We start from the raw sequence: 23,043 nt of genomic DNA on the forward strand, positions 1-23,043 counted from the left end.
AAATATAACTTGGTTCGTAATCCACGGGGAAGTGTCTAACAAGTTTGGAAAGTCATGCATATATTTTGAAGAACTATCCAAATCATTATACACATCAAACATCATGTTACATGTGTATTCTCTGTACACTGGTGCAAGCGGTAGAGTCTTACCGCTTGTGACAGGAAGGTCCCGGGTTCGAGTCGCGGTCTCCTCGCATTGCACAAGCGAGGATAAGGCTTACCACTAAAACCCTTTCCCAGACCCCGCACAAAGCAGGAGCTCTCTGCACTGGGTACGATGAACTACAAGCTTATTATCTGAATGCCGAAGTCTGATACTACAAAATCAATCCATTCCACGGCCCTTGGTATCTACAGGGAAGAACATGCAGGCAACTACAGCAAGGCATAATATCACCTCAAACACAATAAGTGCTTCCATCTGGTGGCAGCTCTGCAGCATAGCAACAGCAATAAGAGGGCAAATAACCCTGCCAATTCTACCAACTGCGGTTGCAATTCCTGCACCGGTTGAGCGGACAACTGTTGGATATACCTATGAAAAGAAAGAAGGGAATTAGCTGCCAAGGCATAATCTGTGACCACCAAAACTAGCAAAGCATGTTTAGAGTCTAAAGAACCACAGGAACAAATAAAAGGCAATTAGTAAAGGAGAACGCATTATCCAAATAGACGTGGGATACTCTGGTATTGAGCCCTGTTCTATGATTCTTAATTGATGGCAGTTTTACAGATTAATTAAGCATGGTATAACTAATATTATACACCATACGACACTGATACAAACCTCTAGAGCATAAAGACACAAAACTGTAAAGCTCCCCATGGCACACGCACGGGCACCAAATAGAAGAATAGTTGTCAACAGCTCATTCTGTTGAAGTACAAGTGGTCCAAGGAAAGCACAGCATGTGAACATCATAGACCACATCGAAGCTTTTCGACCAAACCAATCAACAAGAACAACAGACAAAAATAAACCTGGGATTTCTGTAGAGATTTGAAACCACGAGTTAGTGTGATATTCCAGTTAGACATAACAGGAGGCAAAAAGAAAATAAGGGAGTTATCATATGATACCTGCTAAACTAGTGATGAAAGTGTCTTTGTAAAGATTGGTAACCTTTTGGTGCAGGCCAACATTCACACCAGACGCACAGCTTTTATTTGCATCACTCAACTGTGATGTCAGCAATACTAACCCGTAATAAGCAAAGGAATTTGCATAGAAAACAAACCAAAGAAGAAGAGTTGATCTGAGTAGTTTGCGTGATAATAGTATGCGCAATGCAGCAAGACTGCCAGATTCGGAGCTCTTGGCATTGTCAACTGTGCATTCCTTCTCTCTGACAGGGAGAAGACATTCACTCTCAGAAGCAAGAGTATCATGGTCAAATTTTGTTTGTCTATTGTATGTGAGAATTCCATGAGGAAGAGCTGATTGGTTTGTATTTGTGAGAGAGATAAACTCTAAATAGTATATGTATGTTAATCAAACACAGATTACAAGGGATTACAATATATAGGCAGGAGAACTCAAGGGTTTAAGGTGTGAACACAATCTAGGAACCTAATTAACTCATACTAAATAGCACAAGTGCCTAGCCTGGCGCATGGCTGTATCCAGAGTCCAAGGCGCAGGCACAATAGACTAGGAGGCAAACATAACTTGCTAACACCCCCCCTGCAGTCTGAGCATCGGTGCAGCGGACGTTCAGACTGGTTCTAAACTCTGTGAAGAGCGAAGATGTCAATCCTTTGGTGAAGATGTCGGCATACTAAGAGGTGGTTGGAACATGAAGAACTCGAACAGCACCAAGAGCAACATGTTCCCGAACAAAATGGAGATCAATCTCGATGTGTTTAGTCCGCTGATGCTGGACTGGGTTGGCGGACATGTAGACGGCGCTGATGTTGTCATAGGAGACCAATGTAGCACGCTGCAAGGGGGACTGTAATTCACTGAGAAGTTGGCGTAGCCAGGAAGCTTCTGCAACAGTGTTGGCAACGGCACGATATTCAACTTCGGCACTGGATCGGGACACGGTGTTTTGGCGTTTGGAGGACCAGGAAATGAGGTTATCACTAAGGAAGACCGCATATCCAGAAGTGGACTTGCGAGTATCCGGGCAGCTGGCCCAGTCAGCATCAGAGTAGGCGACCAGCTCATGTTGGGATGAGGGGCGGAGCACCAGCCCCAAATGTAGAGTCCCGCGAACATACCGAAGGATCAGCTTGAGGGCAGCCAAGTGAGGTTCCCGTGGATCATGCATGTGGAGACACACTTGCTGAACAGCATAAGCAATGTCCGGACGAGTGAAAGTGAGGTACTGAAGAGCACCAGCTAGGCTACGAAAATCAGAGGGATCCTGAACTGGGTCACCACTTACTGCAGATAGCTTTGGATTGGTGTCAACTGGAGTAGAGCAGGGTTTGCATTCAGTCATACCAGCCCTGTCAAGAATCTCCATCATGTATTGTTGCTGAGACAAAAGCAGACATCCATCCCGGTGCTGAACTTGCATTCCAAGAAAATGGTGTAACTTGCCAAGGTCCTTCATGTTGAACTCACGTTGTAGGGCAGATATGATGCGACGGAGGACAGCTGTGGAGGAGGCAGTGAGATGATGTCATCCACGTACAGCAGCAAGTATGCTGTGTCGGCACCATGATGGTAGATAAATAGGGAGGTGTCTGTCTTGGCATTCACAAATCCAAGTGAGAGAATAAATGTAGCAAAGCGATTGTACCATGCCTGAGGGGCTTGCTTGAGACCATAGAGAGACTTGTTGAGTCGGCAGACATATCCGGGATGAGTGGGATCCTCAAAACCAGCAGGGTCAAATTCAACAGCACAATTGTTGTCAGTGGTGAACTGGCGTACTGAAATGAGGTTTTTAATGAGGCATGGTGAAACAAGAACATTATTGAGGGACAGAGAATCTGTGAGAGTGGTGGTGCCAATGGCGGTGACAGGAAGTAAGGAGCCATCACCGACAATGATAGAAGAAGGAGAAGGATACTGTGAAGAGTTAGGGTGTGAAAGAGTGCGAGAATCAGAAGTCATGTGGGAGGTGGCACCTGAGTCGAAGTACCAGTCATTGTTCGGCGGCTGCTGTAGTGTCATGGTGCTGAAGGTGGAAGCAAGGGATTGCTGATCGAAGGCCGCCGGAAGACCGGTTGGAGAGGTGTAGAAGCCAGGAGGAGCCGTGCCGAAGAAAGGCACAGGAGCACCCTGCTGACCGAAGAAGGCAGCAGGAGAGGCCTGCTGCAGGTACTGCTGCTGAAACGATGCTGGAGGGTGCTGCTGCGAAGCCAGGAAGGCTCCCTATTGTGCCAGCAACGCCTGCTGGTGTGGTGGCTGGGTGGGTGCACCGCGAAGCAGAGGACGCGGCCCAGGGACAATGAGCCACGGGTTGTAGTGGGTGGGCCAAGACCCACTCGCCCCCTGGTTGGATGAAGCAGACGTGCCTGAGCCGCCGCCTTTGCCTCCCCTGTGGCCACCGTTGCCACCTCGGCCCCGAGCACCACGACGATTGTTTTTGCCACCAAAGCCGCCCCCTTTGCCACCCCCAGGCTGGTGTTGGGATGCCCAGAAATCTGCTGGGAGGCGGGACGAGGGGACGAGGAGCCGCTGCCTGTGCTAGTGACGAGAGCTGTGGGAGGAGACGAAGTCGGGGCCCCCATGGTAAGCTCCTCGAGAGTGAGCTCATCGCAGGCCTCCAAGAAGGAAGGGAAGGGACGGCTGCGTCGAAGATGGCGGCCAACGGAGACAAACCGCTCGTTCAAACCTCGGATGAGATTGAGGACGAGGGAGCGGTCGCTGATGGGTTCACCCAGATCAGCGAGGTTGTCGGCGGTGGTCTTGAGAAGCTTGCAGTAGTCGGTGACAGATAGGTCCCCCTGGACAAGCGTGCGAAGTTTGGCGTCAAGGATGAGAGCGCGCGCCTCCCGGTTGCCGAGAAATTGGCTCTCAATGGCAAGCTAGGTGGTACGGGCAGTGTTGCCTTGGTCACCGCGATGCCAGACAATGTCGTGGAGATTGTCGGAGAGGGTGCCGTAGAGCCAGGAGCGGATGACGCAGTCCATGCGCTCCTAGTCTGGCGAGTTCAGGGGACGATCGTCCTGAAGAACATGGCCCTGAAGGGAGTACTTGCCCAGGGCGAGCAGGAATTGCTCGCGCCACCGAGCGAAGCTGCTGGAGGTGACGTCGAGAATGACGCGGACAAGATGACGGATGTTCTGGACGGCCACAGCTTGGGCGTGCAGGTTAAGAACAGCAGTAGCCTCCTGAAGAGCTATGGCGGCCTGAACTGAGGTACGAGGGCCATCGAAGAGGGAGGACGTGACCTCGTCGCGGTCCTCTGGCAGATCTTCAAGGGGAGGGTCGGCAGCGGCCCGCTCCGCTCCTGGGCCGCGCGCTCCAGGGCGGCGCGGACGCGCGCAGCCGCAGCGTCGCGCTCTTTTGCCGCGGTGGCGGCCTCGGCTTCGGCCTCTTCGGCGCCAGCGAGAGCGGCGCGATGGGCGGCAGCCTGGGCGGCGCGGGCGTCCTCTTGGCACTTGCGCTCGGCCTCGTTGTCAGCAGCAGAGGGGTGAAGGGAGCCGGCCATGGCAGAGAAGGGAGGGGCGGTGCAAGGGACAACACGCCGGAGGCGGCGGCGCTAGAAGCGGCACGCCAGAGAAGCGGAAGGGAAAACGGGTGTTACCCAGACTCGTGATACCATGTGAGAGAGATAAACTCTGAATAGTATATGTTAATAAACACAGATTACACGGGATTACAATATATAGGCAGGAGAACTCAAGGGTTCAAAGTGTGAACACAATCTAGGAACCTAATTAACTCATACTAAATAGCACAAGTGCCTAGCCTGGCGCATGGCTGTATCCAGAGTCCAAGGCGCCGGCACAATAGACAAACATAACTTGCTAACAGTATTGGCCATTCTCTCCAGGACAGCAGTGGCATCGGACATTCTATTTTGTGCACAAAGGTAGCGCGGAGACTCAGGTGTTAATCCAAAGAAAGGAAGCAAGAGGAAGCATGTAAGGGCGGTGAATACTAGCAGCCACCTCCAATTCAATGCTGGTAATACGACCTACAGCAACAAATACAAATATAAATTACTAAAAACTAACAGAAAAGAAAGTAACCAATATAATGTAAACAAGAAGCATCATTAAACTGATTACCAAATTTGAAATTTACTGCATTTCAGCTATTTTAACTTACTGCAGAAAGTTCAACAATTCAGATTGCCCACATTATGGCATCATAATATTGTAATAGAATAAAAATATTATCAGCATACACAAAGTGCATGCAAATGACATATGTGCTAAACACGAAGCATTCTGGCACAGGCACATGGTTTCAGAAGCATGCTTGAATCATATTCCACCATATTCTACAGAAAGTGTACTCAAGGTTCTTTCTGGTTCTATATAGGCACTATAACTATAGTTTACTCTTCATTCGGATTTTATTTTTAAAAAAAGCATGCTCATGTGATTGGGAACAATTTAGCATGCTAAGGATTGCATCTAAAAGGAACAAAAATTATCATTACCCATGCAAATGAAGCTTCAAGATTGTGCCAAGAGTCGAGAGAAGGGAGAAAATAACCATCCAAGTGCCACGATTTTGTGCAGGAACAAATTCCAAAAACCAAGATATAAACACATGGCTGCCAGCCTGACACCCACTCCTACTCCAACGAGAAACCGAAGAGCCACCAGGCATAAGTAGTTAGGAGATAAAGCACTTAGAAAACCCATTCCACTAGTAAACAGAGTTGAAAAGATTAAACCAGTCCTGAAATAGGGGAAATGTAAGTTTTATCTCATTTATGCTTGAAACAGAGGAAATTGAAACAGAGTAAGGAATGTCATTGAAAGAAAAGAAAATATCCAACTTATCCCTTTCTAGTTTCATGAAAGTCCTGATTAGATCCTCTGCAAAAAGCAGGTTTTTAATACCCATTTTCTAAGCCAGAGCATTATATAGAACTAACTCTTCAAGATAGTTCTCAATGTGTTATTGCAATGTTACTGTGGATCCCTCTTGGCATCCAGATATAGGAAAAGTAGAGAGAACAGATACGAGAAATGAAGGAAAATTATCTATGCTTTTTTACCCTGTAATCCTTGTGAATCATTGTATGACGTAGCTTGCTGACATGGCTAGTTAGTTTGCCGACGAAGCAAATCTAGCCCAGCCGGATGCCATGAGCAAACCACTACCAATACCGCTGTAAAGATGAAAATTGCAATGGTTCTCAAATTTGAGAAGGTAAATAGCTGCTTTTGTAGTAAAAAGGTCAAATATGTACTTGCATGAAAGTAGATGATGGTAAATTAGAATTTATCCTATAGAAAACATTGCAGATTCCTTCATTTTTGTGTCATTTTGCCATTAGGTTTCAATGTGCTGGTGGCTTCTTGCTTAAGTGCATTATTCAGTGTTGAGGTTGTATTTGGTAAGCAGTTGCAGTTATAGTCACATCATACTAAGCATATATTACTTTATACTTAAAAAATCTATAAAAAAAAAGAACATCCCATTAGCACATATACAGACACATGTAGATCGAACCTTAAGAACTGATATGGTTAATTTGAGGTTATGATAAACTCAAGGTCAGGAAGGTTCAGTTGACAACCAAATCATGAGAGCGCTTGCGCTTGTACCAGGAAACCCTTACCTCCGTCCATATTTGTCGGAAACAAAGCCCCAAGCACAGGCACCTAACAGCATGCCAGCAAAGACAACACTTGAAAGGAGGCTCTCGTTCTCTGGGGAGACGTTCCACTCCTCCCGTATGAATGGCCCAAGAAACGACAAGAGCATGAGCTCCATGGCTTCTGCAACCCAGCCCATCCCAGCGTAGAACAGAACAAGCGCTTGGAATTTCCCAAACCCCATCATGGAGAGTGCGTCATCTGTAATATATGTCTCCATGTTGGGAGCCATCACCTGCGGATCCAGAGAAGTCATTCTGTCAGATTAGGATGTGAAGCACGAACGGCCCAGAGCTATACTGTCTGCATTTTTTTTTTCATTTTTTTTTTTGGAAACTGATCTGCAAGCTTCTAACTGAAGTACTGAACAAGGCGCAAGGGAAGCATTTGAGCTCACCGACAGACAATATTATCAATTTACGCCACGGAAAGGAATATCCATGGAGGGAAAAGGATATAAATTTAAGTTTCAAGTAGTCGATTGGATTAAGGATTTCCATGGCCAACTAATAAAAAAACAGAGATCGGTTGATCGACGGAGTATGAAAAACCAACCAGAGGGCAGGTTTTTTTTTCTCCCAAAAAAATTCTGCTCGTTGACGCAACGTAAGAGCATCTCCAAGAGTTCCCTAAACCTTCTCTTAATCCTTGGTTTTTAGAAAGAAGTGAAAAAATCCCTCTCCAACAACTCCTAATACAACCTCCTAATATTTTAGAAGTTGGAAAAAATACCCCTCGTCCGCGTAAAGTTACGCGCAACGCCGGTCGCGCGTATCCTCGCGTGAGATGTATTTCCTCCGCCTCCACGGGACCACGGCGCTGGAGCACTGGCGCACCAGCGAGACGACGCGTCCCGCGTCCACGGCCAGCAAGAACACGCCCACGCCCTCATCGTCACCCGCGCCCAACAGGAGCCGATGTGAGTCCCAAACGCGGAGGCGGAGCTCCACGGCGGTGCCGTATCGGTGTTGTATACGGGCCACGAGTGCCTGTAGGCGAGCAACCGGCCGCAGCATGGACAACAGAGGAGGCAGGATTGATTTTATCGATTGCCGGATTGATGCAGACATCCAGATTCCATCCTTGTGGTCGCCTGCTGCTTCCTGTGGCTCTCAGTGGCTGCCGGCCGCCTACTGCTGCTTCCGGGTGGCCGGCTGGGAGAGCTAGGCAGCAGCGACCACCACCGAGGGCCTGCTCGCCTAGCTCTACGAGGCCACATGGATGGCTACCGCCGGTAGGGGAAGGTTGGGGATGGCAGAAGGTGCAGGGAGGCGCCGGCGACGGAGAAGAAACTTACAATTTCGTGGGAAAAAAACTACCGGCAACTAAACTGTGTGTAGGACCACAATTTTGATGTTTTAAGAGTGATTTATTACAAACACTTGGAGATGTTCTTATTTATTCCTCCTAATAATGTTTTAGGAGTTGTAAAACATCATGGTTTTAGAGAGGAAAAAGTCCATTTTTGACCCTCCAACTATGACTGCAGTTTGTTTCTAGCCCTCTAACTCGAAAACCAGACACGCGTAGTGCCTTAACTCTCGAAACCGTTTAAAATTGGCCCTCGCGCCCATTCGACAGTGGTTTCCACACAGTAAACCCGCCACGACCCCGCCTGTCAGGTCTTTCCCTCTCATTGCCAGGTTGGGACCACCTGTCATCCCCTCCTCTCTTCACGGCGGCACTTGGCGTGAGAGAGAGCGAGAGCGGAGCGGGGAAACAGAGCAGGGGCGGCAGCGGTGCTTGCTGCGGCACGACGGAGCAAGGCGAAGGCGCGGCGGACGGCATCTTCCGTCCTTCCCTGTTGTTCGCGTGCAGCAGTAGGGGAGAAAAGGGCAGGGCAGAGCTAGGGAGAAAGGGAGAGCAGAGCAGAGATTTTGAATCGGCACTGTCATACCGACAGTGATGAGGGTAAGCTATCACTGTCGGTTCCTATAAACCGGCAGTGTTCTTCAACTTCACTGCCGGTTCTTTACACAACCGGCAGTGTTCATTTCCACCAACACTGCTGGTTCATAAGACCACCCGGTAGAGCTCAGTTCCAACAACACTGTCGGTTTGTGTTTCAACCGATAGTATTGTAGTAAGAATCACTGCCGGTTTGTGACAAGAACCGACAGTGATGGCTAAGCCAACGCTGCCGGTTTGTGGCTCGAACCGACAGTGCCATCATTGTCGGTTTTGTTGCTAACTGACAGTGATGTTTACGACAACACTATCGGTTTTCTGATAACCGACATTAATGTCACGTTTGTAATTTATTGTTTTATAATTGATTTTAATTTATATTTTTCGTGGAATCGGGTTTCGCTTTATATACGATACGTAGACGACAGGTACGTCAATATTAAACATTACAAATGTTACTGTTACAATTCAAATGTTCTTATCTACATCTCGATCCCTCAAAATAAAAAAGAAATATTCTTGGACTTCACACATGCTTCTCGGACTTCTTACAATAATCTGGCGAGCCGCTCTGGGCCATACTGGTTCTTGTACTTCATGGATTGTGCAATGGAAAATACTCTATCTTTTTTCAATACCTCGGCTAAGATGAATTTTGCCAGCTCCGATTGCAGTGCGATGATCTCCATGTCTAACAACCTTTCGTGGTTATATTTCTTGCGCTGTCGTTCAAAAAAAGATGATATTCAAAGAGGAACAGTAAATCATTTTGTTGAATTATTAACAGACATAAATGAAATGGAGATTATACACACCAACTTATCGGTTTCTTTCGATTTCCCGCCGATGTAGCGAAGCATTGCCCACATTACATAAAACCCCCATTCATTGTTTCCCGCCGGCTGTGATAGGTACTTCCCCTTCATTTTGACAACCTTGAATGGGACCGGCTTCCCACCGATATGTCTTCTTCGGACACTGAGCAACATTAAAAGGAGAAACATTAGAAAGCGGTATGTGTGATTAGAAAATAATATGTTATTAGGATCGCTTACTAATTCAGCACTGTCACCAGTGCATCCAGATGATAAAATGGTTTTTTCTTCGAGTCCCACACCTCGATCAGATTTTTGGCAAGATTAACACAAATGAAGACGAAATGGTTAATGCAATCACATAATCCTAATTATCGAATAATCTTAACGAAAAAAGAAGAATAAAATTAAAAGCCGAGAATACATACTCGCAGTTGTAGGCTAGAAGTATGTGGGTTTTGTTCTTCATCGTGAATTCGTCGAAGACAGCAATCAATCTCTGTTTCAGGTCTTCCACGTCACATCCATGGAGGCCTAGACATGTGCTCTCATTAACTTGCAAGGGGTCCAAAAAGCCTATGTAATCCCATTTGCTTTTTAGAATGTAAAATTTTGCTATACACCTACATAAAAATCATGAAAAATGCTCAAAAGTTAACAATTTGTGTCTCAAGAGAGTAGTTAATTATAATATCGTGCATGTAGGGTATTTACATAGTCCACAGCGTCAACATTTGAACATCGAGTGAGCGTTTCTGGTATAGCTGGAACAAGCACTCCCACTCGACATCGAACTTCTCTTCTTCAGGATAATGGAAAATATGTGGCGAACGGATAATAACCTCAAAACCAAAGTCGTCCGTCTCTGTTGCTTGAGCCATGTAATATTCATGTAACTGGCGCATATATGTTGTCAGATTTTTATACTCATGATCGGGAACCAAAAGATTGCCCCTTTCATACTTCATTGCTGGTGTTGCCGTCCCTTGTACATCATAATAGATGGTCGTGGCCTCTTCTATGGTTAATCCTGTACGTACTTCTATATGGGCAGAAGAAAGGGTTCGTATTCCCAGCATGAGCTTTGGCATCGGTGATAAACTGGCTGACGCCATGCATGTACTGTTGTCCGTTCGGGACAGATGCATCCACTCTCGATCCATCTCTGCACAAAAAAATACTGAGACAGTAATTACAAAGAATTAATAAGAAATCAAGCTTCATGAACAATAATTGTAGCCCGAAAGTACTATTTTTGGAAAACATTATTGTACACTAATTATTAAAAAATTGAAATTGGTAACCCCGGTCCTATAAATTGAAAATAGTAGTAAAAAATAATTATTGCGCAATAATGAAGAACATCTATTCTACTCTACTTTTAAGAACTAATTATAGCATCACATACTAACAATGATGATCTTGAGCACCATGGAATAATTAGCTAGAAATTAAAATATGTTCATAGACACCAACCTTTTGGATGATGGATTCACAACAATTTGAGCCTTGCATAAATGTCCAATTGGAAAAGTGCTCTCTAGAATGGAGAAAGAACTAGAATGAGAATCAAGCAATGTAGCCACCAAAACAAAGCTAATTAAGCAATAAAATCAAAGGAGTGGATGTTTGTTACTAACCTTAAAGCAAAAAGATCAAGCCATTCTTCAAAATCCAAGCACTAGCTTCATGGTGAAGAGCAGCCGTAACAATGAAGGGAATGGTCTAAACGCGCGTCTCTGTTCTCGGGATGGAAGAGAGGAGGAAGGAGAGGACGGTTGCAGTCTTTTTGTGTTGTAGGCTTATCACCGTCGGTTCTTGGCTAGAACCGATAGTGATAGAGCCCAATCACTGTCGGCTCTTGGCTTAAACCGACAGTGATGAGTGGCCGCCAAAACACTGCCGGTTCAAGCCACAAACTGGCAGTGATGTGGTCCTTCACTGTCGGTTTTAGCCCAGTCCCAATCATTTTTTCATTTTCAAGCTCATAACCAGCAGTGAAGGTACATCACTATCGGTTCTCACAAATCCGGTAGTAATGTGTAAATCTGGCGTAGTGGTGGTGAGCAAGATGAACCTGGGCTCGACAACGCGGAGGACACCAAGAGCTTCCTCGATCGCCAGCATTGTGAGGATGGAGAGCAGTGGCGTGACTAGGTCCGCAGAGGCAGGGGCAGCGCCGCAGCCGGGTCCGCAGTGGTGGAGATGAGCAGACGGTTGCGTGGCGAGGTTCGCAGGGGACAGGGGCAGCAGCGATTATCAGAGGGCATGGATGCTGAGTGAGAGAGACAGAGACGACATGGGAGGGAAAAAGAGATGGCGGTGGGGCCGCGTGTTTGGGAGTAGAGAGAGGGATATTACAATGGGTGTTTTTGTCTATACGGAAATACGGACGTCCGCGGATGGGCCCAAGAGGTAGTCAGGCGTACAAAATGGCAAGTTTCAGCTACACTGATAATTGTAATGGCATGTTTCCAATATTGCGAATAGTAATGATATATTTCTAATCCGTCGTATTTGCAATGGTACGATTCCAATTAACCCATGGAATAAACATGAGGTCCGTATCAAGAACAGTAAAAAATAATCCCCCTGAGAGGACAAGACGGCACCAAGAACAGGCGGGCCCCCTCAAACTTTTAACCACCAGCCACAATGGAAGAGCTGAGAATCTCAGGAGCAAACGGGGTGGGCGATCGACGAGCACTGGACGGCGGGGGATGGACGGAGGGAGGGATCGGAGAGAGGGTGAAGGAACGAACCGTTGCTCGGACGCCGCCGGCGGACGTGGGGGAGGGAGGCGGCTAATTTCCGTGGCAGGCACGCCGGTGTCGTGTCAGCGCCGGGTTTCCTTCCGGGGATGCGACGCGAGGGGAGAGAGGGGGTTTGTTGGGGGGGGGGAGCGAATGCGCAATTGCAGGGAAGAGGACGATGGGGAGAGGGAAGACGGGCAATGGCGTCGCGCCGCACGCACACTCAACGAATGAGGAGACCAAACTACCCGTGTGGTCGCACGAGGTTTTTGCGTGGCCGTCGTGCGCCAGGTGGCGGCTGGGGTCCACGCCGCGCTCCTCGCGTCGCGTCTACACGCGACGAATTCCCATATCCACAGGACTTTTATACCTTTTTTATATTATTCTTATATTATATAAAAAATAATATTCCGTTTGTTTCTACTTTACTAGCAAATATGCACATGCGGCACGCACGTGTTTATCAAAAACATCATTAAACAATTAATACTACGCTAGAAAAACTAAATCGTTAGCTTCAATGAGATTCAAACTCATGAATATCCATTCCTTATTTCTTAATGCATATATCAGTAAAGATGACAATGAGATCAATAGTGTCCAGGAGTTTAATTAGGATTAAAATATGTGTCTATATATATGAGCAAAGGACCCTAACCAATTAGCAATATAACGAAGATTGGATAAGAGTAGAAAAGAAAATGCCTAACCTTCACCATGTCGTGCTTTATTAATTCGATGAAGCGATCGATCATCGCATATGCACGCACAGACGCGAGTGGCCAGTTGGTTGTAGCCGTGTCATAGGACCTGAGTTCATCGTCGTACGTAGTATGTTCCATCATTAGTCGTGGATCTAGGATTTTACTAAAGGATATATCGTACAGAAAATTTTGCATGTAATTCGATAAATTCATTTTCTAGTTCAGAGTATAATTATAAAATATATCGTACAGAAAATTTCATATGGGTAAACAAAGAAAGACAAGACAAAAAAACAAACACGAGATAAGAGGTTAGCTGCCCACATGCATGGTGGCTGGCCAGCCTACCCTCCATGAGGCTCCATCTCCTTGCTTGCTTCTTGTCTTTCATAGATTACCTCTGTTGATGCAGCCTATGCGCGCGTACGTCCTTCTGGTGGCCGGGTGTTGATCAGATTGAATCTTGGTTGAATCGTCGGCGTGCAGGTGCTGGTGCCTCTTCTCTAGCCTCTAGGTGTCCTCCTCGGTCCTGGTGCCGCTGGGCTGTGTACGTGCGTTGATCCTCAGCGTGCAGGTGCAGCCGTATGCCCGTATACTCCACCAAAAATATATCATGCATGCTAAGATCTCCCATGCGCGCCTTGCATCATGCCATGATGAGCTCTCACGCAACAAGACACACAACAATAATATAATAGTACTCTAATCTACCTGATTAGAGTTGCAACTTGCAAAAATATTTTTTTTTCTTCTACGAACGATCCCTTCCCGCTGTAGTTGGGCACTTGGCACCTTCATGGCCGGACGGCACACATCTCGCTCTCACGCCGACGTGCATGCAAATGCAAAGCAAGCACGTACCTGGAGTGGAGAGCATGCAGACTTGCGCCCTAAAGGAGTTGAAGGCGCTGCTGATGTACTCACGTAACTGGGCATGCAGCCGCCAGTACCACACGTGAAATTTTTGCATTTTTATCCCTTTTGAAAACATTTTTTTATAAAAAGACCTATGCCAAAACGTTTGCTGAAAATAGACCATTTTTTAGGCGTCTTAGAACATGACGCCAAGGTATGAGGGTCGGCGTCGACTGACACGACGCCGAGGTCTTGCCACGTCACGGACGACCCCGGTCGACGGCGACACGGTGGCGCATGGGGTCCGACACGTCGACGTTGTGTCAGCCAACGCCACAGGCCCAACCTCGGCGCGGTGGGACTACACGCCGAGCTATTGGCACCATCCGGCGCGCGGCCCAGGCGGCCCAACAACGCTTCGTGGCCCAATAGCTCGGCGCGGGGTCACTTAACGCCGAGCCACCAGACTCGGCGTGGCCCGACTCAACGCCGAGGTCTGGACTCTTGAAGCCGCGCCGCGGCCCCCTTCTTCTTCCTCCCTCCATTCTGAAAGCGCCGGTTGTGCTCTCTGTTCGTCTCCCCCACGGCCCCCATAAAACCCTAACCCCCAAATGCGACCCTAGGTGCCCGGATCTCGTCTCCCGAAGCTTCCTCGAGGTAATGGTCCCTCCCCTCCTCCAATCTATCCGCGTAGATGTGCTTGCATTGTCTCTAATCATGTGGAATCATGGGTGTATGGTGTTTTGGTATATGTGTATTTGCATTTGCAAAATGTATGGCTTAGGTTGATTGAGTGCATTGTTGTTTAACTGTTTTATGTGCTGAACATGTTAGGTTAGTTTGATTTTTAGTTATTTTGGTTATTAGGGTTCTTTGTTTATTGTAGGTGTCATTAGGGTTAGTTATTTGTTGGTCATTAGGGTTAGTATGTATTTTAGTTATTTGTTGGTCATTAGATTTTAATTTTTTATGACTAGAAATGATTATGTTGTTGGGGTTGAAAAAGATGAAATGATATATTTTAGTTTGTACTTATTGGATTGAAACTCGCATGATATATTGATATGTGACACTACTTGTTGTGTGATGGTTGTAGATGGATAAATTAGTGAGGTTGCATCATGGAAGCCGTATTGTTAGGACAAGAGATGATAGTTTAGAATTTCTAGACATGTGTGAGGAGTTGTTGATTTTTTCTGAAACACCATCTTTGACCCAGTTAGTGGAGCGAGTGAAGGTTAAGTTAGGCTGGAATGAAGGAGACGTGCATGTTCAGTTTGAAGGTGTCATAGATGTTGGGTCGTCGAAGGGTCCTTGGATCAAGCAGTTGCTCAAAATTACAAGCGAGTCTGAATGGAATGATTACAAGGCAGTTGTATTGGCCTCAGAAGTGCGATCTTTGGATTTAGTAGTAAGTAAGGAGTCCGGCTTAGGAAATGATAACTTCAAAGTATGCCCATCTTCCCCCGCTCACATAGGTTATGGTCTTTTGTCTGAAGAAGAAATACTTATCACACAACTAGGCTACGGTGGTGGTGAAGTGTTTGGATCGCTCGAGCGTGATGGAGGTTGGTTTGAGGGCGGTTGAGATGAGGAGGAGAATGCGGTTGCCGATGGTGAGGGCAATCATGATAGTGATGAAGAGGATGATGATTATGTAATTGGTGATGCAGAAGAAGGTTTGGACGACGCTAGCAGAGACTTTTCTATTGAGGATGAGCTTAGCGACTTTGGTATAGGTTGAAATCCTATTTGCATGATTCAAATGAAAAATCTTTCTCAACGATTCCTCTTCTACTAACACGAGTTATACTAATAAGAGTAGACATGCTATATTTATGTTTGTTCCTGTAGAAAAAACCGAAGGTTGGTTCGATTTCAATCCCCTATTTTTAGAGAGAGTCAAATCTTTTTTCAGTTTGGGAATCAACCATAGTACATGAAACTTAGAGATAGGTAAACTGCAATTTATGAAATAGCGAATGCACAACGATTACACTCACATCAAAACTAACAATGACATGTCGCAAACTAAACCTAGCATGCCTTAGGGGATTGAAAGAAACAAGTGATACAGATGTTGCAAAGGTACTACGATTACACACTCACATGAAAACTAACAATGGCATGTTGCAAACTAAACCTAGCATGCCTTAGGAGATTAAAAAACAACTCATACGAGCATTCCACATTCGGATTGACTAACAAAGGTTGGTCCTAATAATGCTCCCACATATTGAACTGAGTTGCGCCTTCCCCATAGTATCCTCCAGTTGACGGCGGTGGTGGCGGTGGCGGTGGAGAAGGAGGCCCATGCTTCTTATGGTACGGGCACTAGCAATACGGAGGGTCGACCCATCTAGTAAAGCCACAATTATCTGGACAGCTTGAATCCTGAAAACCCATCTACCAATAAGTACTACTACAAACCAAATACAAATCTAAAAAAGGAGAGAGTTCAAAGGAAATACAAATCCTCGCGGGCATCTGAAGAAACGATGGCCTCCACCGTCACAGTCGTTGTACTTCTGCACAACGCAATCCAAACCATGGCGGCATTTTGGCCAATCTTCAATGCGCTTGTCGTATGATCTAAGAGGTCTCTCACGGGTGAAGTCACTCTTCCTCTTCAAAGGAAATTCCTCTATTGGTTCTTCAAAAGAATCAGGACCCAGAGAACCCTCCCGCACAATCGAAGGTCCCTTCCTCACCCCTTTCCTCTCCCTCCGCCGAAACCCTTTCCACTCGAGGAACCTCTGCTCGACATTTGCTAAAACTAAACCAGAAAACAAATTGTGTGGATGTGGAGCAAGACATGGAGCACTATATATAAAGATGAAGGCAGGTTCACCATGAATGCTACTTGACAAAAAACTTGTGTGCGTACTCATTTATTGAATCTGCAAAGGCTAGATGCTTCATCTGAAAAGCCTACAACCATGACTGGTCATTTCATCTGAAAAGGCTACACCTGTGCTTTGTCACTTCATCTAAATGCAGTACATCACTCTGATATTAATTCATTGCGTATACGGATACAACAGTAAACGAATCTAGGCTTTTCAGTGAGTTTTCAAATAGACTTTTCATTGACTACAACAGTACTTGTAGCCCTTTCAATGACTGCAACAGCACTATAGTCCCAGGATAGTTAATGAAGTACAGGGCATAAGACCATCTAAAATAAAAGCATAGTGCATTACAACATAATAAAAAAAGTCCAGGGAATAAGTTCATCTAAAATAAAAGCAGAGCGCATTACAACATAGTAAAAAAAGTCCAGGGCTACACGACATCGCTCATGAATAAACCAAATACCTACTGAGTGCAACGAGGCCACTTTCCCTTCCTCTGGGCATCGGGATTCTCCTCCATCGCTGCCTTTGCTCGACACACACGCTCAAGCTTCTTCTCCCTCTCCGCCCTATACGCAGCAACATGCCTCCTTTCCTCCTCTTCCTTATGCTCCTTTTCTATAGCCTCCTGTCTGCGTCTCTGCCCAAACCTCTCCTTAACCTCCGCATCCCACTCCTTCAGGCCTTCTAGATGCTGCTTGTCCGACTCCTTGATCTCAGTGTCAATCCACTGCTCAAAGTCACACAATGGTGGAACGGTCTACAAGAAAAACAAATTGTTACAAAACAAATAAATAAGAAATACTTAATATCACAAGAAAATTAATTAACACACAATAAAAATTCCTCACAATCGATGTACGGCGATGTTGCTTTGTAGGTTCCCATGCATAATTGGGACACATCTAGTACCTCTGTCTATATGTTTCCTCATCTTCAGAGATGTCTACCTTGCAAGGATCATCACAAAAGCACATGGGTCGAGGAACACCTTCAGGGAGAGGCTTTAGGTCATAGGGATTTGCCCTCTGGCGACCATAGCTACAATTGAAAGAATTTAGTCATATTAACGGAGAACCAAACCTAAACCTAGGGTTTTCTATTTGTTGCATAAATAATGAATAAACATTGGGATTACCTTGGAATACGAGCTTTACCACGCCTTGGCATCCTAACATTACGTAGAAAAAAATCAATCCAAAGTACCTTGCAATGAATGTAAAGCTACTAACACTAAATCACCATACCTCCCAAATAAGCTTTTCATTACAAACCCTAAGCAAATTTGAATCCCAACAAACACAAAATTTAACTCAATGATTATAAACCAGAACATATACAACAACAACAACCATACATTTGGGTCATTCAATCATTTGAACCACCATACATTGCACGAATGACATGAACATGAACCAAACCTATAATGCCAAGTTAAAAAAACACAAACAACCGAATCTAAATGGATGAAATGAAAGAGGGGAAAGAGGAGTACCTTGGCAAAACATCAAAACCCTCGATCTGGCCTCCCAAGAGCTGGATTTAGGATTTAGGGTTCATGGGAAGAGAGAGGGAGTGGGAAATGGCCACCTATTGGTTCTGAATGGAGGGATGAGGAAGAAGGCGGCCACAGCGCGGCCTCAACTGACCGAACCTCAGCGTTGAGTCGGGCCACGCCGAGGTTAGCGTCTCGGCGTCAGCTAATCGCACGCCGACCTCTTGGCCCACGAAGCATTGTTGGGCCGCCTGGGCCACGCGCCAGATGGTGCCAAGAGCTCGGCGTGACTCCCCACCATGCTAAAGTTTGGCCTGTGGCGTTGGCTGACACGACGCCGACGTACTGGGCCCCATGCGCCAGCCCCGGAGTCATCGGTGACGTGGCAAGGACTCGGTGTCATGTCAGTCGACGTCGACCTTCATACCTCGGCGTGATTTCCTAAGACGCTTAAAAATGGTCTATTTGTAGCAAAAGTTTTGGCAAGGGTCTTTTTGTAAAAAATGTTTTAAAAAGGGACCAAAATGCAAAAAATTCACGTACCACACCACGCCGGCACGCTGCAGTTCACGACATGGCAAGTTCACAACTCATGCCATCGTGACTCGGTGTAGGCCTTCTTGCATTGGCTTCTTCGTAGTAGATCAGGCATGATTTGGTGGTGCCGTGCGGCCGTGCCGAGATGAATTCAGCGTGTGGAGTGTCATCCGGGCAAGCAACTTGCATAATCTAGCAGCACGCAGATGCCCTTGTTGGCCTATCCATGCTTTCATCTTGTCCGGCCGTGGGGTGGAGGCGGCCAGGATATGAGACAGAGAGGCGTGCAGGTTGGGCAGGGCACGGAAAGAAAAAAAATAGGAAGGATGAAGAACGCGTGGGTACAGGTGGGGCGGGTTGTACCATGAGTCTTACATCTTACATGTAAGATCACGGATGATGGAGGGTTCATATAGCACGACGTGTAGATTGAATGGTTGTTACAGAAGAAAAATAAGATCACGCGTGACGAATGACGCATATAGCATGACGTCTAGATTAAACTGTTATTATAGAAGACCATGGGCTCTGCCTCATCCGACCTCTGAGGGCTAGCTCCACCTCACCCGACACCGTGGCCAGGGGCTCCGCCTTGCCTGATCTTTGAGGGCTGGCACTGCCTCACCTGACCTCTAAGGGCGGGTGTCTGCTCTACCCTTGGGTTTATGCTCCACCTCGCCCGGCCTCTGAGGGCTGGCTCTACCCTTGGGTTTACGCTCTGCCTCGCCCGACCTCTGGCCACAGACTCTGCCTCACCCAACGAAGACCCATGCCACCACCAACCACTCTAGGTCCAAGTGTATGGGTCTAGGTCAAAGCTCTGACACCATAAAAGAGACCGACATGCTCCGATGTAACCCGCGGCCACGATGGGCCATACCTAAGGGTTCACATCAGGAACAACATCGGGCGTACTAGAGCTGTTCTGCCTAACTGTCATATGAATACTGACAGGAGCGTCAGTTTGCTAAGATAGAGTGGACCGCCATGACTGGTAGACGACACCTACGCATGGTGCTAGTGACGGATAGGGCCGCGATGTGGAGCTGTCCCTGTTGACATCTACAGGGTTAGCGGGACCCGCATGAAGGATAAGAAGAACCTAAAGATCCTGAAGGATATCCTCCCTCTCGCTCGCTCGCTCTCCTCCTTTCCTCCGCTGTAACCTGTGTTTTCCCTTGGCCTATAAAAGGGAAAGCAAGGCGCCCCATGAGGGGCATCTGACCATCGAACAATTGAACTATCGATCCAGGCCAGACCCGATCGAACCATCACGAACCCATCGAACCTCGAACCGATCACAACACAAGCACATGGCTAAGGAGTGAAGGGGGACCATGATGCCTAATAGGGGGGGGGTGAATTAGGCAACTTAAAATTCTAATTCTAAACTATGGCCACTTTTTCTAACCCTAGCAAAACCTATGTAAAAGATAAACTATCTAAGTGTGCAACTATGGTTTTGCTAGTGTGTTGCTATCTCTACCACAAAAAGAGTAATACAATGTAAATGCGGAAGCTAAAGAGCAAAGTAGAGATATGCAAACTCTTGTCGATGACTTTGGTATTTTTACTGAGGTATCGAGAAGCGCGCAAGCTTCCCCCTAGTCCTCATTGGAGCCCCTCACAAGGAATCCCTCGCAAGGGCCAAGCTCCCGGTCGGGTAACTCCATGGATAGCCTCAAGCCTTCCCCACATGCAAGTGGGTCTCCAATGTGCCTTCCGACAAGCCTCTCCCAAATGCTCCCTACCGTCTTCACTATCAAGCTTCCGGCCAAACCGCCGCGGGCCTTGTTCCCTCCGGTACATGGTGGCGGCCACACCACAAACGCGGTTGGTGTGATCTCGCAAGACTACAATCCCCTTCGATGTACAACAATGGTGCGCACAAACACCGAGTGATAAGAGGTATGCAAACCTCACTAAACACTAGGCCTAAACCTAGAGCAAGCGCATAAGCGGTGGTCTAATCAACCTAAGCACTTCACAAAGTACCTATGCTAATCACCTAATGAAACACTAAGCACTATGCAAGTGAAGATCACTAAAATGGTGTATCAACACCCTTGGTATGTTTCCTCAGCTCCACCCTGCTCATTTGGCCGGTTGGGGGTTGTATTTATAAGCCCCACTGAGAAAGTAGCCGTTGGAGATGAAATCCCACTTTTCTGCTACTAACCCGACGCTGATCATGTCCTGATTGGACACGTCCGGTTGTCCCAACTGTTGGAGCCATGAACTACTGATCGGACGCTGCCAGCGTCCGGTCACATGCCACCAGACGTGTCCGGTCGTAGTTTCGTCGCTCTGGAACCTCTCTGTACTCGATCGGATGCTGCTGCCCTACGTTCGGTTGGTTACCGCCAGCGTCCGATCGCTGTTGATGATGTCTGTCTACCGAGCCTCTGGTCCAGCGTCTGGTCGCTTCTTCCAGCGTCTGGTCCAGCGTCTGGTCGCCTCTACGAGGTCGTTTCTTCACGATCTTGTGTACGGCTTGGTTTCTATCTTCATGCTTGGACTTTGCTTGATATCTTGGGTCTTCTCTTGTACTTCTAAGGTCTTGCTTGAGGTGTTGATCATTGGATCATCACGTCGCCTTTGTCCAAGTCACGTCTTGCATCCTATTGAGCTACAAAATAATCACTTGCAAATTCATTAGTCCAATTTGGTTGTGTTGGTCATCAAACACCAAAATCCAAAGTAAATGGGCCAAGGGTCCATTTTCCTTACAATCTCCCCCTTTTTGGTGATTGATGACAACACGACCAAAGCAAGCAAATAATAGAATTTTGAAATTAAAAAACTACCTACTTGCTAGGATGCAATGCAAGGGGCAAGATTATATGAAGCTAAAAGATGCTACTTGTAAGACTATATAGAAACTTATCTTGCCCTTACAAATGTCCCCATGTGGTATTATGGATTTAAGCCTTTCTTCCTACAAGTTTTCTGTTACTTAGGCTAATCCATAATCCACCCTCCTTCCTTTCTCGGACCATTACTACAAATTAATGCTTGCTTTTGGTCCTCTAAATTCTCCCCCTTTAGAATCAAACACCAAAAAGGAAGACATTAGTAGCACAAGGGAGGGTCAAACCTTGTGATCCTTTGTGTGTAGAGTGAAATAAATCACAAATTTTGACTCTCACATTATATAGACAAAGCTCCCCCTAAATATATGCATACATATGATAGAAGGCAAAGCATATGCACAATTGGCAAATTTTTGCTCACAGGAATTTAATCTATATAATGCATGAAGAAAGCATATAAATATCAAAGTGAAATCATCATGATGATATTGGTTTAGAAATACCACATGCGGAAACCAATTTGATTTCTACCACTTGCAATCGGTGGTGGATCTTTAAAGTATGATGCTTAACTCTGGGGACTCCATTTTCCTTGCAATGAGACTACTACATGCATGATAAGCTTGAAAAGGTGTTAGTCTCAAAGCATCCAACTTGTAGAGTAACCTCCCCCTAAATTTGTGCACACAAGTGTGGGATACTTGTAGAAGTTATGCATATTGATTTTAGAATCAAGAATACCACTTGAAAGATGACATCTCATGAATATGAGAATCATTTTCGAAGATGATATTCGGGAGAAATTATCTACAATTTGGTCTTTGGCACATATTAGATAAACAATTGAAGGACAAGCTGTGTGCCATGCTCCTAAACAATTTTAAACCATGTAGGATTGCTCCAAGGAATAAGAATGAAACCGAGCAAGCCTACCATATGAAATACCTAGTGTATGCATGACAAAAGATATAAGCATGCAAATGCAAACCTAGGCATGAATAGTAACTAGATGATAAAGATACCAATTGTAGGAAAATTTAAATCTAATACCAATTGAAGCAAATAGAATGTAGTTACCTAACATGGGAAGGAGAATTTGGGTCCATAGTATTCACTAACCCACTTGGCAATGATTTTGTCCATCATGATGCACCCCATGAAATGCATCCATACTTTGCCAAGTCTCCAAATTCCCCGAAGTCCATTGGACTTCTCACTTTCCTTTCGAGATCCAAACATTTTTGGTGCTCTTCATGTTGGAGATGATTTCCTTTGGCACCCAAAAGCGTTTGACCCCATTGTTGGCTTGCTTGTTTATCTTGATGGCCACCACCTTGTCATTTTTCTTCTTCTTTAAAAGATAAGGTGTGGAGGCCTTCTTGTCCACCTTATTGGTGTAGGCGTTGGAGAGCTTGCTTGTTTGCTTCTTCTCTTTCTTCTTTGCTCCTCCCCCATTCTTCACCTTGCACTCATAGGACTTGTGACCTTTCTTGTGGCACACGTAGCAAATCACAGTTTGTCCTTCATCAAGCTTCTTCACTCCCTTGATGGTGTTATCTTGATGA

General features: G+C 46.2%; 2 long non-coding RNA genes and 1 pseudogene across 2 annotated transcripts; all 3 read right to left on the minus strand.

The window, feature by feature from the left end:
* Window positions 1–327: 327 nt before the first annotated feature.
* LOC136471199 (organic cation/carnitine transporter 7-like) lies at window positions 328–6,975 on the minus strand (annotated as a pseudogene).
* A 2,114-nt stretch (window positions 6,976–9,089) lies between these two features.
* On the minus strand, window positions 9,090–9,958 carry LOC136471210 (uncharacterized). Its single transcript, XR_010761963.1, has 3 exons — window positions 9,707–9,958; window positions 9,467–9,629; window positions 9,090–9,373 (listed from the first exon to the last, which is right to left on the minus strand). It is a non-coding gene; the product is annotated as an uncharacterized lncRNA (long non-coding RNA).
* Window positions 9,959–9,962: 4 nt separating this feature from the next.
* LOC136471217 (uncharacterized) lies at window positions 9,963–12,349 on the minus strand. Its single transcript, XR_010761964.1, has 4 exons — window positions 11,107–12,349; window positions 10,943–11,006; window positions 10,181–10,646; window positions 9,963–10,089 (listed from the first exon to the last, which is right to left on the minus strand). It is a non-coding gene; the product is annotated as an uncharacterized lncRNA (long non-coding RNA).
* Window positions 12,350–23,043: the final 10,694 nt, after the last annotated feature.

This window comes from Miscanthus floridulus, chromosome 1 (assembly GCF_019320115.1).
Source record: "Miscanthus floridulus cultivar M001 chromosome 1, ASM1932011v1, whole genome shotgun sequence".
NCBI classification, from domain to species: Eukaryota; Viridiplantae; Streptophyta; class Magnoliopsida; order Poales; family Poaceae; genus Miscanthus; species Miscanthus floridulus.